This window comes from Heliangelus exortis, chromosome Z (genome assembly GCF_036169615.1).
Source record: "Heliangelus exortis chromosome Z, bHelExo1.hap1, whole genome shotgun sequence".
In the NCBI taxonomy this organism is placed as follows: Eukaryota; Metazoa; Chordata; class Aves; order Apodiformes; family Trochilidae; genus Heliangelus; species Heliangelus exortis.
The window spans coordinates 18,264,778-18,278,679 of record NC_092454.1 but is presented as its reverse complement, the minus strand read 5'-3'; the positions used below and the strand labels follow the sequence as shown (position 1 = coordinate 18,278,679).

General features: G+C 36.5%; 1 long non-coding RNA gene across 2 annotated transcripts; it reads left to right on the top strand.

The window, feature by feature from the left end:
• On the top strand, nucleotides 1-6,803 carry LOC139789683 (uncharacterized). 2 transcript variants are annotated; one of them, XR_011723224.1, is made up of 4 exons: nucleotides 1-886; nucleotides 4,406-4,475; nucleotides 6,013-6,103; nucleotides 6,528-6,803. It is a non-coding gene; the product is annotated as an uncharacterized lncRNA (long non-coding RNA). The 2 variants fall into 2 exon arrangements; XR_011723225.1 differs by lacking the exon at nucleotides 6,013-6,103 and having other exon boundaries at nucleotides 173-886.
• The last annotated feature ends 7,099 nt before the right edge of the window (nucleotides 6,804-13,902 follow it).

Here is a 13,902-nt window from a genome sequence, read left to right as displayed (position 1 = left end):
GGAACATGGTATCAATTTTCCTGTATATTTGTATATATTTAGTAACTTTTTCCTTTTTATCATTACTATTTCATTAAAGCTGTGTACTTTAGTTTCTGACCCATAAATCTCCCTTACTCTCTCTCCTTTCATTATCAGGTAGGGGAGGGAGATTAACAGAGAGCATCTGTTATTCGGTTTAGTTGCCGGGACAGGGTTAAACCATGACAAGTACATAGGCGAACAATGTTGAGAATATTTGTGGATGTTTGCAAGCATAAAAACACAGCAACAAATATACTCATGGAGTTAAATTTTCCTTAATGTGTTTTAGAATGTCCTCTGCTATCCTGTGTGGTTGAGGTACAACAAATACAGTCAGAAGCAAGAAAATCTCTTATAGTCCTTATTATGTACATATATGCTGCTCATTCCATAGATAACTCCAACACACAGTCCTGTGGTAAATGCTAGCAAGATGGACAATATTTAAAAACTAAGACCCAGACATGAGACGTTCTAAGTATAGATTAAATGAAAATCCAAGATGTTTGTATACAGTGTGCCTGGATATTACTATGAATATATGGATTACAACCTGAGTAACTAAAAAGGAGTTTTGGTCATAGTTTCTGACAAAAACCCAAATAAGGTGGATTACAGACAAGCAATCCTTACCAAACAAACATTCTATTGTTAGCAAACATTTTGCTGACACTTGATTCTTACCACCCTGTTTTTATATTTTTCTTAAATCTATGCTTCATTGGCTGATTTTCTGTTTGCAGAAGACATAAAGCTTTTTCTATTCTGCTCTGGTTTTTCCATTGCACTGAAATAGGGAGATGTTTCAAAGCCTTGTTTACCTTCCAAAACATCCCTGATGTCTATAAAGATTCCCTTGCTGGTAAGGTGGTTTTGGCTTTTTGTTTGTTTATTCAGGTTGGTTGGGGGGTTTTGTTTGTTTGTTGTTGTTGTTGTTTGTGTTATTTTGAAAATAGTTTATAGACAGAAAAGTATCTTTAAAAGATCACTCATTTATGACTTCTTAAAAACTGGGGTTTGAAGCAGAAATTCTCATTTGATTTATTCAGGTTCCTCCTCATAAAGCAGACTGTCAGTACTAGAAAATCCCTAAAACCATCTCTTTAGCCAATAAAAAGTTATAGGAATTCAAGAATTAATTAAAACTAAAGGCAAAAGAAGGCTGTATATGTCTTTGGATGAAATAGACAAAAATTTACTATCATTTCACGTCATAATCTCTCCAAAGAGTATATGTGGAACCCAGGTTTCTTTCATCCATCTTATATTTTTTTCAGATTGTCCTGATGTTTGGGTACTTTTTTGTTTGCTTTTTTGTGGGGGGTTTTTTGTTATTTTTTAGGGTTTTTTTTCTGAATAACTTGCAAGGGAGTCAAAAGAACTTATTGGGAATACATATTTTTCACACTCATTGAAGTTAAAACTTCTATAGTGCACTTTGCCAGGCAATGGGGACCCTTACAGAATTAAGTCCTAGACAGAGATACTCACTCTCGTCCCCATCACCTGAAGAAATTTGGATTATATGACACCTGATCTGGCAAAGACCACAAAAGTGCATTAAAAATCTAGATCTATGATTTTAGTTATCTTTATGAAAACTTTAGATATTTATATTAAAAGGCAAGTCTTGATACAGTGAAATAGTACTGAGAACAAGTCTTAGTGAAAGGATTTCTTCATTCCAGTCTTTACCTGAAAAATAGATAGAGAACTGAGTGTGTATAATTATGTGCAATAGCTGATGTAGTATCTGGTTTATAGGGAAATTCAGATGAGGCAGGGTGTAACCTCATTCTGAAGAATGTACAACAAAGAAGTGTGGTTTATCCACAAATACTGTAAGTATGGCTTATGGCACAAACCCCATAATTTTTTTCTCTTAACTACTTCCTTGTGATTTCCTGTAAATAATAATGTGTAATAGTAGCTAGTCATTTATGGTTTGTATAAAACAAAGAGACTATAAAAGAAATTTTCATTTTACCTTTTCTTAAGTTGTAACTACATTTTACTATCAAGTGATTCTCTAAGTCTTAATGCATATTTAACAGTGCAGAGCTACTGCAGCAGGTCTGTCAGGAGGGATCCTTATCCTGACAGAAATCCGGTCATACATTTCCCTATTCTGAGTCTCAGAGCTGTTTAACAGAGTCTGAAAAGTCAGAGGCAGCTGTTTGGAAGCCTGAGAGATGCCCCATTTGAGACAGCTTGTTTGTACCTGTCAACAGAACAGCTTTTTTCGGGTTCTCTGCTGACATTTAAAATAAGCTATTCGGCACCTCCATTGTCACATTGGATCCTATTGGTTAGAAAATACTAAATCAACTTTTTAATGCAGTCAAACACTGCATTTTCAAATACAGCAACAAACTGTAATTATCTCAGACAAGAGCAGTTAATACAGATCTGCTCTTAGTCATAATAAGGGCAAGTCTGCATTTAATGTAATTGTCAGTTAACATCTCTATTGATTTGGTACAGCTTCTCAGTAAAAACTATCCAAGGACAGCAGTGCACACTCTGTTCTTTCCAGACTGAATCCTTCCCTGCTGGTGACCACCTTCTGTTCTCCAGGCCAAAGAAGCAGATGTTCCTTTGTTAAATGGCAATAAGCCTCAGTCTATGCTTTAGTATGAATGAACTGTTATAGATGTTTAACACCCTTAAAAAGTCTCAGTGTCATAGCTATACACTAGGGAGTTATAACAAGCTTTGCCTCTAGCAGTTTTCTGCACCTTCTTTTACACAGCACACATAAGCAGAATTAAATTTTGAAATAGCATAATGCCATACAGCTCATTCTGTCAATAATGTCTTTAATGCTTGCTATACTGTATTTTTTTCCTCAAATAGTTATATGAGTTTTACCCTAATATTATTTTGCCTTATTTGGGAGGGGAAGAACAATTTCTCAAAAATTTTACTCTGCAGAGAGTAATAAAGAGGAACATAAACATGTTTTGTGTATAACGTACATACTCAGATACGCTCTAGAAGCTGATGGAGGCATCTTAAAACTGCTGTACAAATACCACTACCATCCAAATAGCTCTGTAAAACAGCAATGGCAATCAAAGCTTCCTTGACCTTCCTCCAAACGCTCAAAGGAAAAAGAAGCTTGCTAACAAAGGGTTCAGTTTGTACCATGGCAAACAACTGAAGTCTGTGCAAGCTTTACTCACCATTACTAGTTGCAACAGGCAAGTTTAACTCCCAGGCACAGCCAAAATAAACAGCAGTATGTGACCTTGTATCTGTTTTGCAAGATTTTAATGGGATGAAGCTGGAGCTGCTAGTATGAGACCTGGCAATAAGCTGCTGGCTCATTTTTTAGCTTCCCTTTTCCCTTTTCTCTCCCCTTTTCCCTTCCCTTTTCCCTTCCCTTCCCTTCCCTTTTCCCTTTTTCTTTTTCCCTTTTCCCTTCCCTTTTCCCTTCCCTTCCTTTTTCCCTTCCCTTCCCTTCCCCTCTGGAGAGACAAGATGCTACTGGGGACTGGGGGGATGGTGAAGAACGTGTTCCGTATTCTGTCCGTATCTGTAGGTATAAGGGGTATTGAGTGTGTGCAGAGGCTCCCCAAAGCCCCAGAACTTCCTTTATTTTTCTTCCTGTTTCTGTAATTCCACTCCTTGCCACAAACCTTACTTTTTTTCCATTAAAATGCCCTAACCTCACTCCCAGTAAACTCTTCACAAGCTTTCAATAAGTTCTAAAGAATAAAACCCGCAGGTATGCTCACTGAGTCCTGTCAATTCTCTGCTATAGGAGAACATGATATGGGGTTTTTTTTCCACTTATAAGTTATCGGTCTTTAGCTTCTGAGATTTCATAAAATCCTCTCTCTGATTCCCAGCAGCTTCCTACTGTTGCCTAAGAGCTAAAATATTAATAGTATTCCTCCTATGGCATTCTGTGAGTCAATGGATCTAAAGAACCAGAATTCCAATATGTTATGTCACACTTTAACCCAATAACTATCTGACATTTTCCTATGTTTAAAGAATACAGATGAACCATTGTATACTATTATAATCTGGTTTTAGTCTCAGATAGGTGCTTTCAGTCATTCTGGAACAGTATTACTGGAAGGATCTTCTGGACAGGAAGCAAGGTACAGTAGAGACCTGTCAGAGCGATGGCATTTCAGGGTCAGCTGCCTGCCTCCCTGCAAATGTTGTTTTGTTGTCTCTCATTATAAAATCTTCCTTGCAGAGATTAACAGTGTCAGGTCTTTTGAAGCTAACTTAGCCTAAGTACAGAGATAAAATACGTATTCCAAAAATGTACAGGCTATATGGTCTGCTTCAAAGAGCAACAAGTATTTTGATTAATGTGCTAGCTATGTGGCATGTAATTAAATTACCTCATTTCCTTTTGCAGTTTAGTTCTGATTGGACCAAGACATCGAAGCTACTTGTCTGCTTTACATTTCCCCCTTTGTCTGGATGGGGTATGTACCACCACAGTGCACATGCATGACGTGTGGCTCAGAGCACTGAGTACTTAAAGTCTGGACAGCCAGGAATCAAAGAACTGTATTTTTATTTTAAGTCTGCCTAGTTGTAAAAATGAGTGCAGAAGCTATATGACAAATACAGTCCAATTACTGGGAAAAACTTTGAACAAGTCAAAGGTAGTCAGTGTCTTGCTTCTATTGAAAGCAGTGTTTTTACAGGGAAGATGATTTTCCTCTTCCAATCAAGTACATGGATCACTGTAAAGAAGGTGGTAGGCTTGTCTGCTTTTCCTGAGACAGAGAAGGTGTTCTCATTATTGCTACAATAATGAGATTGCAGATTATCCTGAAGATACAAATACTGGATGAAAATACGATTTATATTTTAAAGTAGCTTTCTGCATGCAGAATTCTCAGTATGAAGATCATCCATTTTACCTGGGGATCCTTTCTCAGTTCCACTCACAATATCAAAACAGTTTCTTAAAAATCTGTGATATAAAATGAATAGCAAGAATTTGACATGTGGATTTCCAAGAGGAAATTGAATTAAGAAAAAAACTTAAAATTAAGCAGAATTCACTTCATATTCTATTTCCATAAACATTTGAACTTGGATCTGTTGAACTTACTGGTACTCGAAGCACATGTTTAGTCAAGTACAAAATAAACTTTTATAAGGTGGCATATTTAACAGTCTGCCATGTTAAACCTTGCCTACTCATCATAATCTTAAAAAAGAAAACAGTAAAGCTTGTTTCTACACAAGCTACCTTTCCCACACAAATGCCCCCAGTACTGAAATATGTTTGTATGAATTACAGTATTTCTAAAGTACCCAGCAGTCAACCAGACAGCCTTTCTGAGAAAGCAATATACCTGGATCTAAATACCTCCAGTATTATATTTAATTTTCCAAGAGCAGTTCATCTGAAGGTGGAGGTAGTTATACAGATATTTATGTGGAAGCTCCCATACCTCGAAGACATGGTGCTTCAAAACCACCTGGATTACCTTCACTTCATGTTATTCCTCCTGTGCAGGTTCCACTCTGATTTCTGATTGTAAGTTGCTTTTGGAAGCCAAGGAGACAGTTGACTGATACAAACCCACAAGTTTTTTACTTAATAGGCCCAGTAGAGATTAGTAAAGCTGAAAAACAAATAACCCTTTGCTACACACATTTATTTTCCTTCTTCCAGACATATCTGCCAGTGTAGTGTTATTTTTCTTAAGTTTCCAGCTTAAAAATACATCCTCTCCAGGTTGAGGAACATTAGGTTGATTTATATAGCTTCTTCTGGCATATCATTGCTTCAAACTTTCATTACCTCAGATGTAAAGCAATGTACCTACAAAAAGATCACAAAATGCCTCAGGAAGAGTTACAATTGAAACAAACCCTTTGAAGAGATTTGATTTGTTCCTAAGAATTTCTAATTACCTTGTTGATTTCAGTTCACAGTATCTCTTTACATGGAATAACTATTTGAATGAATTAGTACATGGGCCTGTATTTTCTGCTTTTCAGCTAAATGGGAATCCTTCAAAATGATCTACAATTGACATAACCTTTTCCCTATGCCGTGACTTAAAGAAGTAGATGAACCACAATCCTTTTGGTAAATACATCTGCTCGACATAGGATTCTTCTGCTAGACTGGTATTGTTCAAGGCTTTTTATGATTTCTTGAGGCGTCTCAATCACCTCAGATTTTTCTTCCAAAGCCTTATGCTTTGATACCACTTTTTAAACCTGTCTCAAGCTTTAGGTTGTGATGCGTGCTTTGGCATTAGTGATATACTTTAATTCATCAAGAATATGCAGCAAAGCATTTAGGCACACTTTAGTTAGTAGGACTTTGGGATGTGCTTTAAAGAAAAAAGAGATCCTAAGGATATGCTACACATCAAAATGCAGATTTATTTATAAAGTGTTCACATGTCTGCATAGCTTAAATTAGCTAACTGCAGCAGGACGCTCCACCCCAGTGGCCCTCAATTCTCCTTTACGATTCAATTGCTCTTTGTCTCTCTGATTCGCAGTCTTTGTCTCAGCTTCACCACCCTTAGCCTGGAATTGGGAGTTTCCACAGACTCTGAAAAGGGAACTATCTTGGGAGTACTAACAGAAGGCCAAGTTGGTATCTGTGGCACCAGTTGCTCTTCTGTGTTGGAAAAGATGGATCCCAGCTTGGCTCCAGCTAAGCAGCACAAAGATCAAACAACGGACAAATAAATGGAAGAATTTGAATAATGAATTTTAATAATCTTGGCTTTTCTTGTGTTTCCATTTTGTTCTCCAATAAAAGATATTTGAGATATGACAAGTAGTTAAATTACAGCAGCCAGTCACTTTATTCTAGAAAAAACTATACCCATCTTTTGATTGGTGAAGATCCTGTATGCTCTCTCAAGAAGGTGTGCTGGACCTTCTCCCTTCAGTGATGACATGTGCCTAAGTGATTGCTCCTGACAAGATGGAAAAGGGATACCCAGACTTAGTCACTGAAGGGTAAGAAGTATCAAATCCCTATATATGAATTTTTAACTTGAAGACTTCAGGATCCTTACAAAACTACAGTAATTGTATTATCATATTGCCTATAGGTATTGCTTTAATAATTGTTCTAGAACTAGTGTAAGACCTACTGATAAGTAATTTGCAAGTACTCAGCCTTGTATAACAGTTATCCAGATATTTATTTGCATATTTTAGTAAGATACCTTCTTGGGTTTTATCCTAACATCTTATTCTGCTACCCTAGTATCCTAACACTCATGTCATCTGATTTATACGTTTTTAGTCTAGCTTTTAAGATCCTTTGTTATTTACAATAAATTCTGTTTATACACATTTTGTGTGCTGTCTCATCCCATTCAGGACACTAACATGAATAAAAGTAAAAGAATTTTTTATGTGAACTGCCTACCAGAGTTCAAACTCTATGGTATGTGTTACTGTTTTGTCTTTTCTGTTCTTAACATACTACCCAAATCAGGCTAAAACCTGGTTTTATTTCTGCCATAAAGGTATATCTATCCTAACAAAGTATTTCTTATTCATTTTGAGCATTTATCCTCTATTGCCAAAAGGCATTTTACTTTTCATTTTCAGAAGCAAAATAAGTTAAAATGCAGAAGAACTTCAGCCACTGAGACTTCATAGCTGGTGCTCATTATTTCCAGTGAGAGACGAAATGGTCATTTCCATTGGTAGCTGAGATGCTTTGCTAGGCCTATTCTTAATATATGCTCTGCTTAGACTACAGGCAAGATTTAGTTGAGCAGGTTTGTAGTCATACTGACTTCGCAGGGAGAAATTAATATTAAGGAAGATAAAAAGCTAGAGTATGTAAGATAGATCAATATGTTGAGTATGAATATTAAATACAAGGTCATAAGCAACATGCAATTTCTTTTGTTTCAGAATTATGTATTTTTTCATTTGCTTTGAGATTCTGTATTTCTTTGCACAAGTTCATACTTGCAACTAATGAATTTTGCTTTTTTTAGGGTGAATGGAAAGAGTGATGCTGGCAACAGTCAGATCCATGTTCCAAATCTCTGCACAGCATTACTTGAGGCAACACCTTCCTCTTCTTCAGACATGCAGAGCCATCGGATAGGCATTGTCAATATCCAAACATGACAGACGTATTATAGTCATACAATATGTTGTCTTTCACTAACACAATGGCGTTTTTTTCCACACCTTAACAGGACTAAAGTTTGCGAAGTTCTGAAAATATGAAGAATTTTATAAGGCCAAATGGGAAGGTGGAAATCTTTTAAGAATGGGATCCAAAATCAGCCCATTTGATAGTTCAAAAGAGACAGAATATTTTTTCTCTAATGTTTTTGGGGTAAATTTGGAACAAAATCATAATTCTGGCCTAACAGCGTTCTTATCATGTACTCAAAAACAAAGAAAAAGGCAGATGAAATCTGAAACACAGATGTATTTTCATGCAAACTATAGTATATAGTTTTTCATGCAAAAACTACAGTATAAGTTTATTGGTTCATTTTATTTATTCAATAAAAAGGTAAAACAATCTGAACATAAGAGGTAAATATTTGAATGCTCTGTACACATTATTAATACTAGAAAATACAAACTTTAATTACTACTATTACAAACTTTAATCAGGAATGTAATCCTCTTAAAATGCACCCTGTTGAAGTTACAAAAATTCAGAGGTTTAGCTCATCCCAGAAAGCTGGACCTAACGTGAAACCAGACTTGGTTCTCAGCAGGGACACAAAATTACAATTTCTAATCCATTTTTTGAGGGCAGAGAGTTAAACAATTGCAACTGTGAATGTTTTTTTGGTTGTTGTTGTTGGGGTTGTGGGTTTTTTGTTTTTTGTTTTTGTTTTTTCCTTTTAGTTTTTTTTTTTTTTAATCTTCACATTTTGTCATAGAAAAATATAATTTTCTTTATTTCACATACACACAAATAATTGTTAGGTGTGTACAGGAAGAAACCCTAAATCTAGGGCTTCCAAATTCCAGTTTCTTAAAAAACACAGAACACTTGCTACCACGGGACATCCTCTATCTGTGATCACTGAGTCCTCACGCTCTGCCAATAATTAAAACAAGGTTGCTAATTTAGAACTAGGACTCTTAAATATTTTCATATAGGGCAGTTTCATCACCTTCCACTGATGAGTCATGAATGAAGAATGAGCCCACAGCACTACTAATGACGGCTGGGGTGACACAGAAATTAAAAGATATCAAATGTAATTTCCAGTCTGCACAATAGAATATATTGACTACTCTAACCAAATTTCTTGGAATCTGCAACATTCATGTAAATCTTGCATTGCTTTACCAACAGAAGTGTAGTGAAGAGAGTAAATCGCACACAGAATCATGGAATGTTGCAGTCAGGGGTTGGAAGAGACCTCTGGAAATTATCAACACACAACAAAAAAAAGCTATATGTATAGTAATAATATTTAATAACATTTAAATAATATATCATAGGTTCAAATCAACAAATAATTTAAATAATTAACAATTTTAATATAGACATATGAACTATAACAATTACTACAATAGTAATAATACATTTAAATTGTTAATTATGCAAAAATTATATCTGTGTAACTACATTCTGAAATAATTTTATACTTTTGACCTGGGTTTTTTTGTTTGTTTTGGGGTTTTTTTTGGTTGTTTTTGTTTTTGTTTTTTTTACCATTAATCTTTCCTTTTAGAATGCCTGTTGCTATTTTGCCATAAGGTTACATAAAAGATGGAAAAATGCTTATGAAAACAAGAAAAGGGAGAACAGGTGAAATACCCTTTTCCAAATCTGCTTGTTTGCTTTCATATCCACATGTTGGGTTTTTTTTTTTGTAGGAAAAATACCTAACCACAGCACGCCATGGCAACCATAAGGTCAGAAAGTGGCAAAGCATTAGAGCATAGAGAAAAGGGAAGAGACGATTTTTGACTGAGAGGTCTTGCTTCTGCCTGAGCTCTCATTCACATTTGTCTGTAGTACATCTGTAGTACCTCTAATCAAACCCTCCCAATAGAATCCCTCAATTCTTGGATTTTTATGTCCATTTCTTTTTCCTTTTTTATGGTCCTCTGCAATATCAGAAATATTTTTGGTGGCAATTCCAATTTTGTCACTAGACACTTACTGTTAAAATTTATACTTAGAAACCTATTACCACTAGACAAAATACTTCTTTTCCATCTGTTTTCCAGCTGCCAACTAGTCTTACTTCTTATCTCCAACTTCTTGTCTATTCTGTCAGTGGGATCAGAGACTGTTTAATATGTTGTCTTTTTGAATTAACAACAATTCGTTAATTTTAAAGCATCCAATTCTACAATTCTCGTGATGCCCAGTAAAGGGATTTTTTTAGCCTTGAGGAATATTTATATTAGTGAATGAGCATCTTGAGTCAAAGTGGTCCATATCTTTATGTGAGGCTTTTACCCACAGATTTTATTATTCCAGGATAAGGATAAGGTATTAATATGAAGCTGCATTATGAAGTTTTGCTTTCCAGCTGCTTACTATCCTATGACTTGCCAAGGTAAGAGCTTGTGTGCCCTTTGTAACAACCTTGTACCACGTGAAACTGAATGTTGAAACCTAACACAGAGAGAGTAAGTAAGTTAGTCTCTTTCAGTACTTTCAGAGACACTGAATGCTTTATCTCCCTTTCTTAACTTTAATTAGAAAGGTAATTTCCCCACCCCTGTGCCCCCTGAAATTAATCTTCTTAAGCAGAGCTGTCTGGGCACCTTCAGTAAAAACTGAAGATTAGTACAGCTATCTTCTTGCTACTAAGCAAAAGCTGGTTGCCTTTACCTTAAGTTATTAAAAGGCAGGCAAGTAGGAATGATGAGAGAAAGCACCATGCACTTTGTTCTGTCAATGAATAAAATTACTCTGATATAGCAAAGTGGTATGAGTTGTCTCGATCAGCTTGTCTATACAGCTAGGTTCCTTTGCTTTAAGGCACCTTTTATAAAACATCCAGTGTTTGGGTCATTAAACGATGATGTGGGAACACTGGCCACACTATGCACTGCTACTGAATGCATAGCACTGCTTTCTGCAGGGCTCCCATACAAGTATTATCTGTGCCAAAATCTACTTAACTAATGAGGCAAAACATTAACATGGTACCACTTAAAGGTATACTAAAGTATGGATACTCCTCATGTTGTTTTCTAAAATAATGCTTGCTGGATATCTTTTATCTATCCAGCTGATGATACAATTCTGAAAAAAACACCACACCCTATGAGTTCCATTCAGATATATTTGAAAATAGATATATTCATAGGCATTTACACTTCAAATTCCCACTTAGCTAGTATCTATTAATAAACAAATAAATTCTATGTCAATTCCTTCTTTAATGTTTGTTGACTGCTGTACTGTAAAACCTTGAATTTGGCAGGTGGCAATCACAAGTGAAAATGTTTGAACTCATTAAATTGCACTGACATAGATGATTAAATGTTGTGCTCAGCACTTCTAAGGGCTAAAGCCCAAGCCCAAGATTGATTATTTTTCCTACAAGTTTTACAGAAATAATTTTTCAACAGGATTTAACTGAAGAAGCTCACTCCACTTCTTGGAACAGGAGTTTTTAGCTAATAGCCACCACATGAAGTTTTGCCTCACTAAAATACTGTGCTCTTTTCCATTCTGTCTGTACATCTTAGTTCCTGGTAACAAATTTCTTTATGAAGATAGCTAACTCTTCATTAGATATGTACTTAAACATAGAACTGAACTTCTTTTTAGATGAAATAAATCCTACAGGGCTTGCTACAAAAATCTCAGCAAAACAATGACTGCTATGTAGGCTAGAAGGCCTGTATTGCAGGACTGGCATTCTGCTTAGATTCTCTTATTGTTCAATGTTAATGTTCACTTTATGTCCTGAAATGAATGTACCATACAACTACACAATGGCCAAATGACTCTTGCATTTATAGTAAACAGAATGACTAATATTCAAGCTTAGTCTTCATTTCTCTCTCTGTCAAGCCTGTGGGATTTGCAGTGTGCACAACCAGAATTTTTCTCATTTTGTAAATGGCCCTGCTCAGCTCATGAGGACTTGTTTATAAACTAGAAAGAAAATTGCATGTAGTTCATTTTCTCCAGCTCTAAATCAGCGTTAAGTAAACCATACCTGAGAAATGTTTATCTAACTTATGACCACTGAGAATAAATTCTATTACTTTTGGTTGTGATGTCTGTCTGTGCTTGATTATCCTTCCTGTTAAAGTGTTTCCCCTAAAATTCTCTTGCTGCAATGCAAGCCAATCACTCCTCATCATGACATCCTCTCTACAACAACTCCTAACATATGGATTCTATTTTCCCCTCAACCAGCTCTAGAACAAATAATTCTTTGTCTTTTCCCATTACGCTCCCATTCCAGAAATTCTGGAATTTCTGCTTGTTCTTGATGCCTTCTTATAGATTCTCTTCCAGTCACCCTTCACTTGAGAAGTGTCTAAATGTGGCACACCTCAAGAAGGATCTAATATTGCTCACAAAAAAAAAAAAAAAAGAAATAAAAGGTTTTAAAGGCAAAGGGGAAGGCACTGCAAAATTTTAGAAATCACATGCAATGACAGAAGAACAATGAAATCCAAGTTCCTTGCAGCTCCTTTGTTACAGTATTGAGGCATACTTTGGCTACCCTGGTTCATCCTGTGGTTCCCACTGTCAAAAGACATCTCATGATCAGTAGAAAGCTGCCAGCAAAGCAATGGCTGTGACTATACAGAAAACAGAATACTGAATAGCAGGAAGGGTCAAGTCTGTATCCCTTCTTCCATCCTTTAACTATTAAAATACTAAAATTAACAAATTTCTTAATGATCCAAAGTAAACAATTACATTTGTACTCATCTAAATAAAATATAATCTGCTCTGCAGATGTATTTGACATTGATTCAGGTTTAAAGGAAACAAATTTTTTCTAGACAAGGCACATGATGAAAATGAATTAATTAGTTGACAAGAACAATTTGCTTTTTTGGCAGATGGGGGGAACACCTTCTCAACACTCTGATGCTGACTGGATGTTGTAATGGAGCCTGATTGCAACAAGCCTTCATCCATTACAGAAACCAGCGCAGCAACTGTAATTGTCATTAACATGAACCATGGGACTGAATGAACCCTCAGCAAGTTTGATGATGACACCAAGTGGTGTGGTGCTGTCAACATGCTGAAGAAAGGCATGGCACCCAGAAGGACCCTGACAGGCTTGAGAGGAGTGCCTGTATAAACCGCATGATGTTCAAAAACGTCAAGTGCAAGGTCCTGCACCTTGGGTTGGGCAATGCCAAGCACAAATAGAGGTTAGGCAGCGAATGGATTGAGAACAGTCTTGAGGAGAAGGTCTTGGGGGTGTTGGCTGATGAGACATGAGCCAGCCATTGGCAACTGCAACCTAGAAAGCCAATTATATCCTGAGATGCATTGAATGAAGTATGGGCAGTAGGCTGATGGAGGTGATTCTCCTACTGTACTCTACTCTTGTGAGACCCCAGCTTGAGTACTGTGTCCAGTTCTGGAGGTCCCAACACAAGAAGGATACCTACCTGCTGAAGCCAGTCCAGAGAAGGGTCATCAGAGCTGGAGCACCTGTCCAAAGGCTAAGGAAGTTTGGGTTCTTCAGCATGGAGTGGAAAAGGCACCAGAGAGACCCGATAGTGGCCTTCTAGTACCTAAAGGGGTTAAAGAAAAGCTGGGGAGTGACTTTATATATGGCCATGTAGCAAGAGGACAAGGGCTTTAAACTGAGGATTCCTTCCAACCCAAACCACTCTGTGATTTTATGAAGTTTACTGAGAGGTGTTGGTGAATGCGGTTTAGTTAATTCGGTCCCTTCTGACAAGACCTGATTG